A 21,507-nucleotide genomic window follows, 5' to 3' on the forward strand; every position below is an offset into this window, starting at 1 on the left:
TGGGATGTTGAGGAAAGGGGACCCTCATCCACTGCTGGTGGGATTGCAGCCGCTGTGGAAAACCGTATGAAGAGTCCTTTAAAAATCACCAGAGGGCTTTCATGAAGCTCTAGCAATTCCACTTCCTGGCAATTACCTGACAGAAGCAAATACAGTAATTTGAAAAGACACGTGCACCCCTGTGATCATTGTAGCATCATTTACAGCAGCCAAGATATGGAAGAAACCTGGTGCCCACCGATAGACAAATGGATATAAAGAATGGAATGCTTTCCAGCCACAAAAAAGAATGAAATCTTACCATTTACGGTAGCGTGAATGAACCCGGAGGGCATTATGCCAAGGGAAATAAGTCAGACAGAGGAAGACAAATACTGTATGATTTCAATTACATGGGGAATCTAAAAACAAAACAAAACAAATGGGTAAACAAAGCAAAGCAAGAACAGACACACATATGTAAGCTGATGTTTGCCAAGGGAAGGGCGTTAGAAAAATGGGGATAAACATTAAAAATAAAATATGCAGAGTTCTTACACACAAATAAAATTTATAAATGCTCTGATAGCAAACTGGGTAAAGGGTATGCACTAGCTGTTCACGCGATAAAAAATCCAAATGCTCGATACAAATATGAAATGCGTTGAAAGAATTTATTGTGAAATATGTGTCTCCCGTTAACTTGGGAGTGAATAAAAGAACCATTGTTGATGTATGAGGGGTAAAAGGCATGCTCACACAATACCGAAAGGAGCAAAGGGATAAACTGCTATTACTTTTTTTTCAAAGGTATTATATCTTTACATATCAAAAGCCTTACAAAGCATGCATAGCGCTTGACCCAGCAGTAAGCATATGCATAATTCAACCCATGATTCTCCTTCTAGGAAATGTATTCCAATGCAGCAATCAGAGATATACTCAAATATGTATGTGGGTGTACATGTCTCTGGCTAAGATATAGATATTCATATCAGCCCGTGGTGGCAGATTCTTCCTTGAATCTCAGCTACTCTTCTTGCTGGTGGCCATACCCTTGGGTTGCCCCACTGGGTTTGGGCTGCCCTGAGTGACTTGTTCCTATTACAAGTAGAATATGGCAAAATGATGGCTGTCTTTTCTGTGATTAGGTTACAAAAAGCTAACTTATATTCTCTCTCTTTCTCTCTCTCTCTCTCTCTCTCTCTCTCTCTCTCTCTCTCTCTCTCTCCTCCCTTGCTTGTTTTGATGAAGTCAGCTACCAGGCTGTGAGCTGCCCATGCAGAGGTCCATGGAGAAAGGGGCCAAGGAAGGCCTCCAGCCAACAGTCAGTGAGGAACTGAGGCGCTCAGAACCCACAGACCTGAAGCCTGCCAGCACCCAAAGACAGGACCTAGGAAGTGGGTCCTTCCCAGTGGAGCCTGAGAGAAGACCACAGGCCCAGCCAACACTGACCGCAGCCCCGGAGACTCAGAGCCAGAGGACACAGCTAGGCTGAGCCCAGATTCCCCACTCAGACACTGAGTTCATATGAGATAATGAACGTTGTTTTAAGCCTCTACACTTCAGGGCAATTAGTTGCACAACAACAGATAACTAATACACAGCTTTATTTATAAGAATGTAAAATTGGAAACAATAAAAATGTTCATTAAGAACAGATCAAGTACCCTATGAAGGATTCGGATAATGGTAAACTGTGACTGTATTGAAAATATTATGCATCACTACAGGAAAAAGTTTAAGCCAGGTGGTAAGATAAAAAGCAGGCTACCAAGTAGTTTATATAAAATGGTACTATTTTATAAATTAAATAAATCCATATAAGTAAGAATATATGAAAGTATACGCAAAACTTTCTTCATTATTGCTTTTGGGAAGACTTGGACATCAGAGCAGTCTCATCATTCCCCCCCTGCAACGGCCACTGTGGAAGGTCCCATCCTCAGGAGCCTCCAGGGAGGCCAATCCACCAGGGGGAAGTGATGCGCCTGCCACTAGAGAAAGGGAATATCAAGTGAAGGGACAGTGCTATTTCCTGTGGGAGGTGTGTATGGGGAGTGCTATTTCCTGTGGGAGGTGTGTATGGGGAGTGCTATTTCCTGTGGGAGGTGTGTATGGGGAGTGCTATTTCCTGTGGGAGGTGTGTATGGGGAGTGCTATTTCCTGTGGGAGGTGTGTATGGGGAGTGCTATTTCCTGTGGGAGGTGTGTATGGGGAGTGCTATTTCCTGTGGGAGGTGTGTATGGGGAGTGCTATTTCCTGTAGGAGGTGTGTATGGGAAGTGCTGTTTCCTGTGGGAGGTGTGTATGGGAGTGCTATTTCCTGTGGTGAGGTGTGTATGGGAAGTGCTATTTCCTGTGGTGAGGTGTGTATGGGGAGTGTTATTTCCTGTGGGGAAGTTTGTATGGATATTGTTATTTCCTGTACGTGGTGTGCATGGAGAGTGTTATTTCCTGTAGGGAGGTGTGAGTGGGGGGTGCTATTTCCTGTGGGAGGTGTGTATGCGGAGTGCTATTTCCCATTGGGGTGTGTGTATGGGGACTACTATTTCCTGTTGGGGAGGGTGTACGGGGAGTGCTATTTTCTGTAGGAGGTGTAAGGGGAGTGCTATTTCCTGTGGGAGGTGTGTATGTGGAGTTCTATTTCCTGTAGGAGGTGTGTACGGGGAATGCTGTCTTATATCTTGAATTGACATTTAGGCAGAGATCTGAATGAAGTGAAAGTGAGTCAAGCAAACATCCTGGAAGGTGATTTCCGAGCTTTGATAACAAAGGCCCAGCAGCAGGATCCGGCCCCTAAAATCCAACCTTGCGTTAGCTACAGTGCATGTAGATTTCACCACCCCATGCATGAAGATAGGGTTCAAGGGCTCAACTCTACTTCCTCCTTGGAGTTCTAGGTGAAAGGGGCCAGACGATTTCTGAGACCTAGGTTTCCAAGGTCCCTCCCAGCTGTATGCAACCTCTCCTCCCTCTCAAGCCCAGGGCCATCTCAGGCGACCGTGGCCAGCAGAGAAGTTTATCACTGCAACTGGGACTTTGAGTCATTGTCATGGATGCATAGGGATGGCCTTCAAGGCACAGCATCTCCCAACCCACCTGAGGTTGTGGGCCATCTCTCCTGCGCAGGTGCTGTGTGACCAGCCCACTGTGTCTTGCAAGCTCTGTGCTGGAGATCAGCCACTGACTCTAACTTGACTTCTAGGCCTTTCTCTCTGCCTGCAGTTTACTTGCCCAATGGCCAAAGCTCCCTCCTGGTCTGCTTGACACTGACCACTGCTATATAACCGACATTTAGTAAGCCCTGCCCTGTACCATGCTCTGTGATGAGAGCATTACAGACATAACCCGCTTAATCTGCTCCTCACATATACAAGGGAGGCGTCACCGTGAGAAAACAGGCCAGTGCATGGCGAGCTCACTTAATGTCATCATCTCATGATGCACCAGGACTGAGATAGGAGCCCAGCTTTCTCTGGTTTCAGAACTGTTTACCTGTCTTTCCCCAGGAAATCAAGATATGATTTTTCCCTTTGCCTTCCTCTCTCGCAGTGTCTGGTTTGCGGTGTTTCCTGGTGTTTGGAACCACTTCCAGGCAGAATTACCTTTTGACACATAAACCCCGCTCTCCTGCAAGGCAGCCTCTGGAGCTGAGTCTGCCCCACCCTAACAACACCCACTCAGGCCTCGGCTTGCTTCTTCTCACCCTCGCTGAGCTATGAAAGGATAAAGGCACAAACTGCAAAGTGGTGACCACCTGAGGCCATCCTGCGGAGAATGCGGCATGCTCAAGGCTGCCGCTCGGCCCTGTGAAGGGCTCGTGGGTCAGTGCACAAGCTGTGCAGACGTATGAGGTGGCCCTGTGCTCTTATTATAGGTTTGGTGTCTAAAATTCATTGGTTCCCACCCGAACCTAGGCTGCATAGCAGAATCCCCTTGTTAAGAGAGTTGGGGGAGAGAAAGAGAGAGTTCCTTGGGTTTCATTCTAAAGTCAGAGAATGAAAATAGCAGAGCAGGGCCAATGACCCTTATCCTATATAAGAAAAGGCTAATATGCAAAATGTCCCCCTGACCAGGAGTTCAACCAGGGGGCAGGGCCAGCCAGCCAACTACCTGCAGCCCCTCCCCCTGACTGGCCCTGTCTCTGATTGGCCCCCCTCACTCCAATCGGGGGCGAGGCCAGCTGGCCAACCACCCACAGCCCATCCTCCAGGCTGGCCCCGGCCTGAAAGGCCCTGATCATGGTGGGCTGGCCGGACCCCACCTGTGCACAAATTCATGCACCGGGCCTCTAGTTTTTAATAAGAACTTCATGGAATTTTCAAGAAGCCTGTCTATAGTCAGACATTTCCTTTACCTGAATGAATTACTTCTATAGCACCGTCCAGGTGATTGTTCGGGAGACCCAGGTCCTCCGGCTGATTATCCAGGGCATGACTTGCCTGCATCCTGCAGCATCCATTGCAGACAGCTGAGGCTGAAGCCCAGGCATGGCTAACGCAGCTGTGGGAGCATGTGGAGGTTCCTGGCACCTCGCCATGGGGGCTGACCACTGAGCGGCCTGCTGTCTCTACCCAAAGCTGATCTTGTTCAGAGCCAAGCCAGGCCTCGATTCAATCATCCCTGTTGCTCAGAGACTGTAATAGTTTACTAGGGTTGAGTTATGAGCTGAAATGTGTTCTCCCAAATCTCATACATTGAAGTTCTAACCCCCATAAACCTCAGACTGTGACTGTATTTGGAGACGGGGCCTTAAAAGAGGGGATTAAGTTAACAACCGATAGGACCTGTGTCTACAAGAAGAGGAAGGGGCACCGGGATGTACAGAAAATGACGCTGTAAAGAGGCAGCAGGAGGGCAGCCGTCTGCACCCAGGGGCGGGGGACTGGGGGAAATCCATCTTCCTGTTGAAGCTCCCAGGCTCCCAGGCTGCGGTACTTTGCCGGGGCTGCTGGGACAAAATACGGGCCTGTGCCTAATCTCCTCTCCTTATGACGTATACGAGTCATAGTGGATCAGGGCCCATGTGACCTCATTCACTGAACCACCTCTTCAGAGACCTCATCTCCAAATGCCATCGCACCCTGAGGCGCTGGAGCTGGGACTCCCGCAGCTGGCCTTGGCCAGGGAGAGGGAGACATGAGTTAGCCAATCAGAGACCTTAGAAAAGAGAAGAGAGAGAGAGAGAAGAGCTCAGGCTTCTCTGCCTCCTATACTTCGGACAAAACGCAGTCCTGGGTGCATTCAGTCCTTATAAAGTGCTGGGAGGTAAAGCAGGTGGTCTCCCTGCCAAAGGCGAATAAACAGAGGCCTGGAGAGTAAGCCCATCCTCCCAGGAGGGAAGGGAAGAGCCCTGGGATGTGCTTTTTTTTCACAGTGTAGCCCCGGGGCACCTACCCAGCCTCTTTTCCAGCCATTTGCAGCTGCCAGCCAGGACCAATTTCACAGAATTGTCCAGTCAAAGCTGTGATACTAATGGGACAAAGCTCTTAGGCCCCTGTGGCATAAGCTCATCTAGCAGAGAGCTCAGCAGAATGCTCAGCCCTGGCAAATGCTCTCAGCAGTGATGGCTTTGCTCATCATGATGGTTATTTTTAAGCCTTGAAAACTTTCAGTGCAAAAAAGGAGGCTATCAAATTGGCGGTTTTCCCATCTACTTGTGGGCACCTTGGTCAACATCGGGATGGGGGCCTGGGGATGTTTTCACACACATCAGCTGCCCTGGGAAGGAAGCATCATTATTAACTTCAACGTTGAGGTAGGTGGTCTCACTGCCCCTAAAGCTGGGGGAGGCCCAGAAGACCTTGCAGAAGCTCAAGCTCTATTAGCTCACTCGAATGGACCATCTAAATAGAACTAATCGCCAACCTCAGCCACTGCCCTGCCCCTCGCCTCACACACCACACTGCTGCTCCCTGCATTCACATCCCCGGAAAGGGTGAGCCACATTCAGTTTCTTCTCATCTGAAGAACACACTTCCTCGCCCACTGCCCACCCAGAACGCCCCTTCCGATTCCTATGGCACAAGGAATCTTGGGCTTAAAAGGTTAGACCTGCAGTTTCACCCCATAAATCTGCTCCAAGTGCCCCAAGGAATCTCCCATATTGAGAGGAAGAGGAGGGACACCTGTCATTAGGCTGATGCACCCTCCACACACTGCATTCTTTACTCCTTCTAACTAGTCTAGGAGGAGGCAGTCTGGAAGGCTCCAATTTGTAGATGAGGAAACTGAGGCATAAAGAAGTTCAGTAACTTGCCTAGGTCACCTAGTCATGGAGGGGCAAAGCCCAGCCAGACTGACTTCATCTTTCCATGTGTGATTCTTTTTTTTTAAATATATTTTTATTGATTTCAGAGAGGAAGACAGAGATAGAAACAACAATGATGAGAGAGAATCATGGATCAGCGGCCTCCTGCACGCCCCCAATTGGGGATCGAGCCTACAACCCTGGCATGTGCCCTTGACCAGAATCAAATCTGGGACTCTTCAGTCCTCAGGCCAATGCTCTATCCACTGAGCAAAACTGTCTAGGGCGCCATGTGTGATTCTTAAGCCTCCAACTAATTTTACCAATAAGGAAACTGAGACTCAGCGTGGTTTGGTGACTGGTCAAGGTCAGTGAGCCCCTGAGATGGAAATGAAATCCAAAACTAGTCTCCTAAGTCCAACAGTTCAATGGAGGGTCATTTATCTATTCAACATAAATAAATTGACCTAAAACATGAAATGAACCCCTGCCCATTGACGAATGAATGGATAATGAAAATCTGGTCTACACATACAATGGAATATTATCCAGCTTTAAAAAGGAAGGGAGTTCTTCCCTGGCTGGTGTGGCTCATTGGTTGGAGTGTCGTCCTGTGCATGGAGGGGTTGCTGGTTTGATTCCCAGTCAGGGCACACACCTGTGTTTTGGGCTGGATCCCTGGTAGGGGGAATGTAAGGGGCAGCCAATCAATGTTTCACTCTCATATAGACGTTTCTCTCTCCCTCTCCCTTCCTCTCTCTCTAAAAATCAATTCAAAAAAAAAGAAAAAAAAGAAAGGGAGTTCTAACACATGCTACAACATGGATGAACTTTGAGGACATTATGCTAAGAGAGTAAGCCAGTCGCAAAAGGACAAATACTGTGTGATTCCACTCAGATGCGGTAGAGTAGTCAGATTCATGGACTTTCTGTGGAATGGTGGGTGCCAGGGCTGGGGGAGGGGAAGTTGTCTAATGGGAACAGAATTTCATTCTTACAAGATAGAAGAGATATAGAGATGATGGTAGTGATGGTTGTACAAATTATGAATATATTTAATACCATTGATCTGGATACTTAAAAAGGTTATGATGATAAATTTCTAATATGAGAAGAATGAGAAAGCTGTAAACACAGAGTAAGTCGAACCTATGGGCCAGGCAGGTAATGCCATGAGCAGTCTGGCTTAGGTGGGACCATGGCAAACAGGTCTGCCTGCCCCATTTTAATGGGATGGAACCTGCTCACCTAAATTGCAAGTGCCCCAAAGGAAAAGGCAAGCCTGATGTTGGCTGATTTTCTCCTTTTCAATAAGAGGCCAGAAACCTGGATTTTTACATGAAGACTCGTGATTTATTTCAATATCAGCAATGAATTCCATTTTGTCAAAGCACTATCTCCCCTGCCCCCAAAGCATCCAATTATAGAATTGCAAGAAATTGACCCAGTTTGAGGCCTCTGAATTATACCGTGATGTGATTCTAACATCACCGGCCTGTCTGATGGATTTGAAGGCGTTGGGAAGAATCAAGCCATTATCTTCATTACTTCTATTCAGACATGAGATTTAACTTCTATCTGTGCAGTTACCTCTTTGTGTGCAAGGACCTATGTGCCCGTTTCTCTGTCAAGTTGTGAGCTGGTCAAGGCCAGCGACGGAGCCTTCCTTGGCTTTCGGCCCCTAGAAGAAAGCTACAGCACATAATAGGGAACCAGTAATTGGTTACCGAATAAAGCAATTATGGTGAGTGTGTACAAATAGTTTGCACATGGATTGTGGGTGGAGGGGGAAAAGGCACAAAATAAATTTTGGGTTGTGTTAAAGGTTGGTACTTAAGTAAGTTATTTTCCTCTGTTTTCCAAACTCTCCAAACTGTTATTACATGAATTTTGTAGTTGCTAATGAGAGAAGATGTTACAATAAAAATATCAATTTGTTTTCAAGGGCTTTCCTTTCGTAGCTGCTTGCCTTGGGATACAGACCCTGCTGGGGAGAATTCACCACAGCATCCTACTCGCTGGCCCAAACTCACACCACTGAGCTCACAACCAAAGCAATTATAATTTGATATTGTAGTTACATATGGGAATTATATGATTCCATTGTATTATTAAAACCTTGCATCTTCTCTACGCCAAAGAGCCAATCCAGCCCCGTGCAGACAATTCCCACCACCATTTCCAGGCTCTTTCTGAAAAAGGTTCTGTTTAGGAAGCGGTGGGATTTCTGCAGTGTGGATCAACACAGAGAGAGGTAGGGTCTCGGTGAAGGGACCAAAGAGATGGCATGTTGGCCTCACAGATGATGGTGGGTGGTCCCAGCACCATGTTTAAGAGGAAACAGCCACATCCTCATTCTTGAGTGGTGTGGGAAGTCCTCGTCAGCAGCCGAGGCGTGGCACAGTGGAAGCCAAGTGAGAATCCAACAGTGGGGCCAGGTCCCTAGGAAGCATCGCTGCTTCCTCCCTAGTCTGCTTCTCCACGTACTCCCAGCCATTGGGAGAATGAGGAAGTGGGGCCTTCGTAGGAAAAAGCCCTGTGCACGAGAGCCCATGTGGATCCTGATGTGAGAGCAGAGGAGTTAGGCAGGGGATTCTGTACAAGAGCCATGGACAGAGCCATGGACAGAGCCATGGACAGAGCCAGCAGAGAGGAAAATGGAATCACCGCGACATGATGCATGCTGGTACTTCAGAGCCACCACAACCCTGCTCCAGGGTCTGACTATAGAAAATGAAGAAACATTAGCCAAGTTAGAACTCAACCATCAGCGCTATTAATATCCGAGCCCCCCCTTGACCCCTTCCCTCCACAACAGGAGGTCATGTGGAGAGCATGATTTGAACCCCACCCTTGTATGTGATGGGCCGATAGAGACTCACCTGGACCCTACCATTGTGGTCCAGCCAATGCATGTTATGTCTGGTTTGCTATTTATGCCCATTCTACTCCCCATGCTTTCGGACTGATGTTCTTCTGTGTAGCAGACGCAAAGTAAACCATAATTGAATGGATAGAAGCTGGCAAACAGAGCCCTTCCTCCTCCAGGCCTTCTCTCTAAGCACAGGCAGGACCAAGAGCAGGAGACCCTGGTGCTAATGAGCAGAGAGTGCTCCACACATGCCCTGTTTGCACCAGTTACCTCAGCTGCTCTGGCTCCTGGGGGAGAACAAGAAAGATGGGCGGAAGCTCCCTTCCACCCTTTGCTGAAGGTCAGAAGCATGGACACAGTTTCCTTTTCTGTGGGAACACGCGGGAAAACGAGCGTGGATTAGACACTGCGCTTTTTCTGAGGGCTACCCCGGAGGGAGCCCTTTCTGGTGCTCGAGGCATCTTTTCCTATATTCACTCATTTAGCCCTCCCAACAGTCTTATGAGGGAACTGAGGTGAGTTGACAAATGCTACGGCTAGTGAGTGGCAGTCAGGCTAACAACCCGAAGGCACCGCACCAAAGCAGGCCCTCTGAGCCAGGGGTGATGCACACAGCCCCCCCAGCCCTCGCCCCTGTTTGCCAGCCGAGGAACCTGAGGTTTGCTCGTGATTCCAAAGCAAGAATGCAGGCTGCCTGAACCCACAGTGCACTCAATTGCATCATGGAAAGAGGGCTACAAAGAAGTGGCCGTAAGACCCCCAAGCCTTGTATGTGATGGGCGGTAGAGACTCACCTGAGGAGGCCCCACGTCTGAGGTCCAGCCAGTGCATGTTATGTCTGGTTTGCTATTTATGCCGAACTCCAGCTGAACAGAGCACAGGAGACACGAGGAAGGCAGAGGTCTCGGGGTGCCCCTGGGGATGGCTGAGGCTGTGGTTGGCATCCCTGGCTGCACGTTAGAAACACTGGGATAAATGTGTTGGTTTTTTTTTTAAGTTAAGGTTTCAATGCAATTGGCCTGACATGCAACCCAGACACAATGGGTTTTTGTTTGTTTGTTTTTTAGTTCCACAGGCGATTGTAGTGTGTCACAATGTCAGAGGAACCCTGGGCCAGAAAATGCACTCAAACTGACAATTGGAATTAAGATCTTCCCCTAAACTCACCTTCCTCTAAGACACCTGGGGCTTGGCTGGGCAATGACACTGGCAATGGAAACAATCTGCCATTATTTATGGAGTTAATTTCAGCTCTTGACACTAAAGCCGTGACTGTGAGGAGGGCTTGGGAGGGGTAGCGGGGAGGCCGATGGCGGGTGCTGAGGGCTCGGGATGGGACAGGAATCAGCAACGTGCCGCCTTGTTTGGGAAACACACCAGTGCTTAATGGTGTCTAACGGTGCCTGTAATTGATGTCTGAAGTTATTTAAATTAAATTTACTAGAAAATAATTAGCAGTTTTATAGTTCACCACTTCCTCATTTTGTGGATACATTTTTTTCCAGTGGTTTTATTGGGCACCACAATACAATGGGCTATGAAACTACTTGCCCAAATGGAGGTAAGCATGGGTCCCCGAAAGAGATCAATACATTTACAATTTGTTTCATTAGCTTTTCATCAATGGGAAGACAGGGCCATCTTTCCCTCCACTATCCCCCCACTCCACCCCCTCCACCCCCCTCCCCCGCTACCTTCCCATCTCCCATTTGCATCTGCAATAAATTATCCTTAATCAACATCAGGGGAAAGTAGTAGGAAGGCAGTTTGGCTTTGGCCTAGCTTTGACCTTGGGAGTTCTTAACCTTAGCAGTGAGAGTATAGAAGAAAATTGTTTCCTATTAGGCCAGATACATCTACAACTTAATGAGCTTGAAGAAATATTCATTACAACTCAACTCTCCCTCTCTCCACCCAGCTAGCCCAGAGCTACCAGGAGAAATGAAGAAACAGACATTAAGTTACCAAATATCTTACCAGAGAATTAGATAGATGTCTCTTTGTCCTGTAAACCTTCTGTAGACGAGAACAGTTTCTGCCTCTTTCCCCTGCTTGCTACTAAAAGCATGACCCATGGCCCAGCAGCAGCAGCCCTGGGAGCTTGTGAGAAATGAAGAATTTCAGGCTCTTCCTCAAAACTACCGGAAGGGGATCTCTAGGGGTGTGAACCAGATACTTGTGTTTTCTTCAGTTTTCAGGTCCTAGTTATGTGTGCTTGAGTTTAAGAACCAATGCCTTCTAGGGATGCTGTGAGCAAACATTCGAGAATGTGCTCTGGAAAAAAAATTGGAAGATGCTATCAAAATTCTGGTATCATTGTTTCCCTGTGTATTATTAAGTGTGAATGTTATAAATAAAAAAAATAGTATGCTGTACAGGCCTGGAAAACTCAACCTGAAGCTTTCCCAAAACTCCTTATCTGTGTTGCTAAATCTTGAAACTTTTAGAGGCAGACACACACACATCAGGCTGATGGAAGACTCCAAGGATTTTCAAGGATTGGGGTGAGTCGTGAGCCACAGCAATTCTGTTTAAAAACAATGAAATTGTGCAGGCTGGATAAAAATACTTCTGCAAGCTGAATTTGGTTTGAGGATCAATATTATGCACCATACAAATGTTTTGACTGCTCAACAAAAATGTGTTCTCAATATCCTTTTTATTACTTTTCTTCGATTTTTGGTATTATAGGAATTAATTGTTTGAGAGTCTAGTGGAGTCCAGTAATTTTTCTGAGTGACAAACTATTTGGGCCACTTCCCCACAGTCTAGTAAAGCCATCTCTTAGTTTTCAAGGTTGGCATCCTTAAAAGTTAAACAACAAAGGTTATTGAGCAGCAAATGAGTACATTTGGGAATAACAGAGGAACTGCAATTTGTGACAAACAAACTATGAGGAGCCATCGGCAAGTCCAGAGAAAAAGGGAGAAGAGCTTTCCTTTATAGAGGACAGGAAGTGGGAGGAGTTGTTTTAACAAAAGTTCATTGGAGGAAAGTGAGAGTTGGGAGTGGTGGCAGCCTCTCATTGGCTGCAGCGCGGGACAGCTTGCTGTTGCTGGGCAGAGAGGAAGCCTTTCTTCTTCCCTCTGGTCCATGAAAGCTGCCGCGATGGTTGATTGTGTGAGAGTGCTGTCTCCATAGCTTCTGACTCCATTTCACATGAGGTTTTCTTAGTTCATTTCCACAATGTTATCACTTCCCTCTGGGAAAAAGGCTCTGCTCGCTCTCTCTGGTGACAAAGCACCAGAACTAGAGAGTGGTTTGCTGGAAGGATGTCTTCGGAGGCCTCTTTTCAAGGTCATGCTGGCTGCCCATGTTTCAGTGGAAAAGCATGGCTGCTTTAGAGGAGGAGGAACCCTGCGAGTGGGAGGGGCCTCGCCCCAGCAAGTGGAGCAACTGGCAAGAAGTTCCAGTCTGGTCTTTAAGCAGGAGAACTATTTTGCAGGAAAAGGAATGGTTGGTGCAGGGAAGGTATCACAAGTACAAATAAACTGTGTAGGGATAATGACAAATCAGTGTGGAAGGGACCCTGGGGATGCAGGAGTTGCCAGGAGGAGGCAGGAGGGTGGTTTGGAGACAGACTGTAAAAGTACTTATGTGCTAAGCTGAGGAATCTGGAATCTATCATGCAGGCAGCAGGGAATCATGGAGAACATTTTATTGATTTTCCTGGCATCTCCTTTGGAGCCATTCTCCCCACTCAGTAATTATCTCTCTCAAGTCCTGAGAGCAGGGCTGGCTCTGCCTGGTCCCCGAGCGTGTGCTAAGCCAGGCTGCGAGCCTCGGCCACAGTGATTGGTTCCTGCGTGGTCATATGACCCACTTTTGATGGCGCTCTTAGGAAAATATGTTTTCTGTGGAATTAAGAGTGGAGTAGGCTGGACTGTAAGCAGCCACAGTGATATCATGTGAAAAAACTCGGAATGATGGCTGGCCATGTGGAAAGGTAAGAGGGTAGCAAAAGTTTGGAAGACAGAGGGGGTGAAAGAGAGGGGACTGGCAAATATCTCCTGGATGCAGCCATACCTTAAGCCATTCACCTTTCGGAAATCTCAGTTACGTGACCAGGAAATTTCCTTTAGTCTTTACTCTTGTTTGAATTGTGCTGTCTGTCACTTTAAGTGACATTAAGCACAAGGTTAAGAGCTAGGGACCCAAGGCGAAAGGACGAAACGAGGAGACTTGGGTGGAGGAATTCAGCTGGTAAGTTTTAAATCTATAATCCTATATAATAAAGAGGAAATATGCAAATTGACCATCACTCCAACACACAAGATGGCCGTCCCCATGTAATCAAATATAGCCACCGCAAGATGGCTGGCAGGGGAGGGCAGTTGTGGGTGATCAGGCCTGCAGGGGAGGGCAGTTTGGAGGGACCAGCTTTGCAAGGGAGGGCAGTCGGGAGCTATCAGGCCTATAAGGGAGGGCAGTTAGGGGCAACCAGGCCAGCAGGGGAGCAGTTAGGCATCAATCAGGCTGGCAGGGGAGTGGTTAGGGGGTGATCAGGCCAGCAGGCAGGCGTGCGGTTGGGAGCCAGCAGTCCTGGATTGTGAGAGGGATGTCTGACTACCTGTTTAGGCCCGATCCCACCAGGCCTACATGGGCAGTTGGACATCCCTCAAGGGGTCCCAGGTTGGAGAGGGTGCAGGCTGGGTTGAAGGATACACACCTCCCCCTGCACTAATTTTATGCACTGGGCCTCTCATCTATAATAATAAAAGTGTAATATGCTAATTAGACCAGGCGACCTTCCAGGAAAAGTCAGGGCTGCGAGGGAAGCCCAGGTCCCCCGGTCTTGGGTGCCAGAAGGAAGCAAGTGCCGGCAGCCAGGGGAAGGAAGGCCTACTCTTGCATGAATTTTGTGCAACAGGCCTGTAGTCATGACAATAACAGCAAGCCTGCCAGGCTCTTCCTTAGGGCCAGTCCCTCTTGTGAGCTCCCTGCATGGATCCTCTGATGTAGCTCCCACACTGTCCTGGGAAGGGGGCCCTGTCACTGTCTCTGTCTGATGGACGAGGAACGGTCATTCCAGAGGTAGAGAGAGAACCTCAACTTTCTCCATTCAGCCAACAGCCTGAACAGGAGAAGAAGGGGAGGGGCCTAGGGAAGCAGGAGTGGCATAAGGAGCAGCCTGGGAGTGCAGCTGAGGTAGGAGCGGGATGGATAGAGATCCCAGCCTGCACTCTGCCTGGAGCATGCAGCAGAGCGTGGGTGATGGCATGTCCTGTCCTGCTGGGGGCTGGCTGCAGCCCGTGATTTAGACCTGGCCCAGGATGCGCGGCCAGGGGCGTAAACAGCGCCTGTTTTATGTCTTGTCATGTCTCCCTCTCGGCAGCGCGCAGAGTAATGAAAGCCCTTCTCTCCGAAGCACTTTGCACAAGCATTCCCAAGCAGATCCTCTCCCTTGGGACCCTCTGTAGGCACTTCTCCTGGGATCAAAACCAAGAAATCTTTCTTCCTTAAATGATGGAAAAGAGGCTCCCTAAAGATCCATCAGAAAGTCTTGCCTTTGATCGTCAAAGCCACATGGAATCTGCAGCCTTCGCCTCCAATGCGCCTGCCTTCCCTCTCGGGAGAGAGGCGACCAAAGGGGCTGCTTCAGATGCTTTCCCATGGCTTCTCAGGGAGAACGAGCCACTTTCTTTTCTTTATGCTTTTTTTTTTTTTTTTGGTAGATTTTTGATCATCCCAAGGCTGTTCCCATAATCTTAGAAATACGCCAGTGACAAGATCTCAGCCCCTAAAGACACGCACCTTTAAGGGGAAATAATCTTTGTTACAGAGACACTGTCGCCACCCAGTTGCAAATAAAGATGCGACAGAGGGGATTGGGCTTCTTGACATTCTTTTAGGAAAAGAGGCTAACCCCTTCCGTCCAGCACAGAGCTGTGAGAGGGCTGCTTGTCCCACACACAGCCCCACCTCCGTTCTCAGGGCCACGTGGAGGCAGGTGACAGGCTCTCAGCCTTCAAGGACCACACTGGTCATGTTCCCAACCTGCCTCCAGCCCGATCCTGCAATTCCAGCTCACTTCAAACCGCGCCCACCCCTCCCCCCCACCGCCCCTGAATATTTTGTGTCTCTTCCACATAGGGAGAGATTACAAAAGGAAAAAACAAACCAAGTTAGTTAGCAATTTTCAGAAAGCTTAATCTGCACCCTTCTCTCAAGTTGGGGATATGCAGCATCTTCCCCAGCCTCGGTCCCTCTAGTAATCAAGCCCCACAGTCCCACCCAGTCTGCCTATGGGCTGGGGCTCTTGGACCTTTCCAGCCAGACGGGTGCCTTCTCCTCTGAAGCAGCCGCACCTCCCTGACACCACCCTTCCTCTGCACCGGGAGCAGCTGCACCAGGTAAACACTCACCAAGCAAGTGGTGGGATGGAAAATGGGATTTCACAGCCGCTTGGGTTTCTGTAACAGGCGTTACTGCCCAAATGTCCTTCTTGGGTTTAATGTAGTTGATTCTGTACAGAGATGATTCCCCATGGCCTCCTGGGAGCATCCGCGTGCTCCCCATCCAGCGCCCCTCCCCCGGCCCACAGACCGAATGCTGGGTGGGCAGAGCACAGGGGCCCCGTTCTGTGCACAGGCCAAGTACAAAGTCTAGGTCCACCCAAAGGTGTGCTCCTTGCACAACTCAGGAGGCGCTCGCCCGACACCGTTGGCATCTCCCAAGGGGAGGCCTCTGACTGCACGCAGGCGCTGCAGGCCCGGGCGCTTTCAGAATCAGGCAAAACGCTACCCTTGCTTCCTGAGACCAAGCTGCCAGGCAGAGCTACTTCTAAATACTTTTGGTTTGTGTCCTCAGTCTCCGCTGTGAGGGCCGTGGGCAGTGCACTGGGCTGGAGGCCGCAGATCCGGGTCGGAAGGCTGGCTCTTCTCACCCAGAGCGAGACCAGATGCTTCCCACGTTTGTCAGTAAGATGAAGATTCCTAAGACCTGAGCCCTGAGGGTCCCTCACACAGCATTTCTCAGTCTGCTGGCCTGCACCTGGATCCCTGCGTTGGCTTTTTCTAGTTCTCAGAGCACCCCAGACGGTACCCCACGACTTTCCGTTGCCTGTAATGATTTATTTGTTTATTTATTGATTGATTGATTGATTTTGAACAGCCTGTCCTAGAAAAATGAGACAGGACCCCAGGCTTATGGAACATGCATCTCTTTAAGGGGAGGCCTCGCTCACTGGACACCTGGAGATACAGGTGCTGGCAAGTAACCTGTGCAGGAAACCTGCTGGGCAGACCTTTCAGGCTCCAGGTGGCTAAGGAGAGAGGTGTCCCCTGCTCTGGCCTCAGCGTGAATGTAAATGGTTATCTCAGATGCAGGGCCCGGGGACTGGCCAGTGAGGAGTCCACCCCAGTGAGCTCTGCATCTCCATTCAGCCGATGCCCCACAGCTGTCACAGTGACCGGTGTGCTGGCCCTGGAGCCAGAAGCTGGGAGCGGCTCCTTCTGACCCCCAGACATGATGGGCCATCCTAGCTCCAGTTACTCCTGGACTTTGGTCATTATTCTACGTCAGAAACACACGTTCCAAGTGGTCTAGACCATGAGATGGAATCAGAGCTATTCAAGCGGACCTCCCCTGGGCTCAGAGGAGATCATGAGAGTCCCTGTGAGCCATTGGCTGCTGCTCCTCAGGGCAGGCTGGCGTGCATGCCCCCCTGTGCTGCCTTTTACTTCAGCCAGAGCGCTGCTGCGGAGCTTTGGAACATCCCTAAATTCCCAAACATCAGTCCCGCCTGTGAACACGGGGTAAGACTTGTGGCTCGCCCCGGACCTAGAGGACACCTCTGTATTACCCTGTAACCTAACTTAAGACATGTAAGTGTGCCCAGACATTTTCATTTTCCCTATCAGTGAGCTTAGCACATTTTAGAGAAGTTGGATGTTACTGGTCTGCTTCCCTTCTTGATATATGAGCCAACAAGTAGCTGAGAGCTACGGGAGGAGGGTCATCCTGTGATTTGGCCTCAGACAGTTACAAGGAAGCTACAGACTGTGGTAGGGACGGCCTTGGGAGGACTTGTGGCCCCTGTCAGTGGCTTGGCCATGGTCACTTACAGAAAGCAGACACAGCTTCCCTTTAGGGAGAAGGTTACCCTTGATGCCAATGTTCCCCACACACACTTCTCTTTCTCTCCCCCAGGTCTCCTCCTAACATCCTGCCTTCTTAATGACCAATCTTGTCTATCTATCTATCTATCTATCTATCTATCTATCTATCTGATATAATTTTATTGATTTCAGAGAGAAAGGGAGAGGGAGATGGAGACAGAAACATCAATGATGAAAGAGAATCTCATATCTGCTGCCTCCTGCACGCCCCACACTGGGGATTGAGCCCGCAACCCGGGCATATGCCTGGACCAGAAATCGAACCATGACCTTCTGGTTCCTATGCCGACACTCAACCTCTGAGCCATTCCAGCCAGGCTGTCTTTTATTTTGATAGTATTTATCCGTTTTAGTATTTATCTTTGATGGTATTTATCTTTCATTTTGATAGTATTTATCCTTGCTTTAGTCTCCCCCTGGAGCATAAGGGCAGTCTTATGAGTTGGGATGAGGCAAATTCTGATGACTGTGGTCTTTAATGACGCAAGTTCTTGGTGTCCTTTTACCCTGATCCCCGCCCTCGCCCGCCAGGTTCATGCTTCCATAGCACCCTGTGCATCTCTCTCACAACAGTGTCAGCCTTTACTGCATGCACTTTTCTCATATCCATCTTCCCCATTGGACTGGGAGCCCAGTCCGGCAAATCAGCTTTGCCCACTCCTATACCTCTTCCAATGGCCACTTGGTCCCTCTGCACATATTTGTGGAAGGAAAGTCTCAGTGAAACGTGACTGACCCTAGAGTAACAGGATTGGCCTGTGCCCAGGGACACTCTTGCCACCGTCATCCATGGACACACGCTCCACGCCTGTTCTTGGCCTGCGTTTTCTCCTCAATGACACAATGGACTCATTACCTTGCCATAGAGTCTCACAATGTCAGAGTGGTTCCATGTATCTCCTACACCTGGAAAAGACACGTCCTCATACCCATGAGAAGCCAGAACTCGTAAGAACTCCTCTCTGCCACCCCAATGTGCTGAAGACTCTGAGGAATTGCCTGCCCCACTTGATTTCCAGAAACACGTGAGCCCCGCTCCCAGCACCTGCCCTGGCTCTTCACCCTCTGTGTCATCATGGAAAAGTTGAGGAGTCATGGCCCCAGGCTTAGCATTCAAAGCCCAAAAGCTTGAAAACGTCACCCATTTCCATCTCACGAAGACCTGTCTGGCTCTGTGTGAACAAGCCATGGTGTCTGGTTGTATCCAAAAGAACCTTGAGTATGGGGCAGGGAAAGGCCGCCGTGATGAGAGCGTGTGTGTTGGGGGCGTGTGGAGAGGCGCCCGGACCCGGTGGGGGAAAAGGTATTGTATTTGAATGCCTGAAATCCAGCCAGCTCTGTGCTGTTCATAGAGAGCTGTTTTCTGACCTTAGCTTTGGGTAAAATCATTTGAGCAAAATCATTTTCTCTTAACATCATCATATTGTCCAGTCTGAGTAAAGGTATACCCTTGAAATGCTACAGAGGCATGTTGTTCTGGAAGAAGTATGAGGATCCACCTCCCTTCTCCTCCTCCTTCGTCTTCTTCATGACCATCGTCAGTATTATGCTCCACTGTGTCAATGAAGCGCTTCAGTTTTAAAAATACTTTCCCATCATTTTGGTCATCACAGCAACTCTGGTGATTGGCCAGTAGGGACTAAATAAGCCCATGTTAGAGATATGGAAACTAAGGTTCAGGGCGAAAATGCTGCTGGTCCATGACATAGATAAGGCCAGGCTCAAACCAGCTACCGTTCTTCTGACTGCCGCAAGGCAGACGCCTTCTTTGGGGAATAAGGAGGTTGCAGGTGGGCAAATGGGAGGAGCAGAAAAGACACACAACTGGAAGAGCTGAGGAGCTGAGGTCTTAAAGAAGTGCGGCTCAGATCAGGAGCCCTAGTACCGTGGTCGGCAAACTGCAGCTCGCGAGCCACATGCAGCTCTTTGGCCCCTTGAGTGTGGCTCTTCCTAAGCCTTAGGAGTACCCTAATTAAGTTAATAACAATGTACCTACCTATATAGTTTAAGTTTAAAAATTTTGGCTCTCAAAAGAAATTTCAATCGTTGTACTGTTGATATTTGGTTCTGTTGACTAATGAGTTTGCCGACCACTGCCCTAGTGCCATGGAATGGGGCAGACCATGCTCCTCAACCTGAAATTCAATCTGCGAGGCTCCCAAAGGCTGCTCAGAGTTCTAGGGAATGGCCACGCCTAGCTCTCAAGTCCAAAGGTAAAAGGGGCTGCTGAATGGTTCTGTTGTCATTGTTCTGTGTTTAGAGCTGGTAGGGCTAGTGCCAAGGCCAAGGCTTCCATACCTTTCAGGTACAGAAGGACAGGGCGAAGGAGAGGAGTGTGGGGCAAAGGAGGCAGCACCACCGGAAGCATGGCTCTCCTTTTCTCGTCTCAGCAGCCGGCTTTCCCGAGCTCTGAGTTATCATTCTAGGGAAGGGAGGGCAATAGAAAATTAAATATAATTTATGCTTTGCTAATTGAAATCAAATACAAAATTCAATCTCCCTCGAGTCGCATTGCTCGCGTTTAAATAGGGTGGAAGTGTTATTAACCTGCCTCCATCTGAGCAGGTTGACTTAGCTTTTCTGGATAGGAAGTAATTCCTTTGTCAAGTTTCCCCACTGCGGAAAGGGGTGGCTGTGTGGCTCACTCCCAGTGTCTGGGGATGGAGCTGGGGCAGACACTGCAGAAATGGAACTGAAACATCTCAAGTTCGCACTTCTTTCAAGAACCACAGCTTCCAACCATGTCATCAATGACCCTAGCTGTGAGGCTTGGGCCTCCGCCCTGTTTCTCCAGAGAATATTAGCCTCCTGTTCAATGCCAGAGGGTGTAAAGGCTCTAAGAGGTTCCCTTCTGTTATCTCCCAGGTGAGAATGACTGTAACCATCAACTAGCCAGTCTAACAATGGATTAGCTTGTCATGTATGTGAGGACATGGAACTTGGTTCATTTTTAAGCAGCACAGAAGGTCTGGACATTCTGAGTTCAGGGGGCCACGCAGACAGCCAGGTTGACTGGAAGTGAAGAGGAGGTGTGATAGAGGGGCTGAGTCAGGACAGAAGAGATGGGGGAGGTTAGAGAAATGGTCACTCTTAGCTGATAGAAAGTCACAGTAAAGCTTCCCTACAAGCAGGTGCTCCTTTGACCTTCTAAGTCATACATTCATTCCTTACCTGGTCCTCATTAGACTTCCCCCGAGAAGGGACCATATTCCCCAAAGTAAGCCCTTGGGGACCACTTCTCTTGGAAGTACCCTCACAAAAGCGTACAGGGAGGGTGGGAAGGAGCACAGAGGGCAAAGACATACATACCTAAGACTTCCCTCCTTTGTTCTCAATTCTAGCTTCCATAATATCCTATCTAATAAAAGATAAACATGGTAATTAGCGTACGACCGCTACCCTCCCCATTGGCTAAATCAGGGAGATATGCAAATTAACTGCCAGCCAAGATGGCGGCGGGCAGCCAGGCAGCTTGAAACTAACATGAGGCTTGCTTGCTTCAGTGACAGAGGAAACCAATGTTCCCCGCCTGCCTTGCCAGCCTCTGAGCCTGCAGTTTGAAACATTGTAACAAATATAGAAGCCAAACAAAACCCCAGAAACCTGCTTTCAGCGAGCTTGGATCTCAGAGCTGGAGTTATACATTGTTTCGATTATAGAACCCAAACAAACCAGATACCTGTTTTCAGCAGCGGAGGCCTAAGAGCTGGAGCCTCAGAGCTAAAGCTGTCCCAGAATAAAAAAAAGAAAAAGATAAAAAGGAGCGGTTGGGAGCTTCCGTCACCCACCAGCCTGAAAACAGCCCTCAGCCCCTCACCCAGACTGGCCAGGCACCCCAGTGGGGACCCCCACCCTGAACGGTGTATGACCAGCTGCAAACAGCCATCATCCCCTCACCTAGGCTGGCCAGGCACCCCAGTGGGGACCTCCACCCTGATCCAGGACACCCTTCAGGGCAAACCAGCCAGCCCCACCCATGCACCAGGCCTCTATCCTATATAGTAAAAGGGTAATATGCCTCCCAGCACTGGGATCAGCGCAACAGGGGGCAGCGCCCAAATCCCCTGATCGCCCAGCAGCTCTGTGTGTGACAGGGGGTGGGACCACAACCTCCCTATCCACCCTGCTCTGTTCGTGACAGGGGAAGGTGCCCCAACCCCCTGATCAGCCCTGCTCTGTGCCTGATGGGGGGAGCTCCCCAACCCCATGATCACCCTGCAGCTCTGTGTGTGACAGGCTGCGGCGCCCCAACCCCGATTGGCCCTGCTCTGTGTGTGACAGGGT

This window comes from Myotis myotis, unplaced genomic scaffold (assembly GCF_014108235.1).
Source record: "Myotis myotis isolate mMyoMyo1 unplaced genomic scaffold, mMyoMyo1.p scaffold_m19_p_5, whole genome shotgun sequence".
Lineage (NCBI taxonomy): Eukaryota > Metazoa > Chordata > Mammalia > Chiroptera > Vespertilionidae > Myotis > Myotis myotis.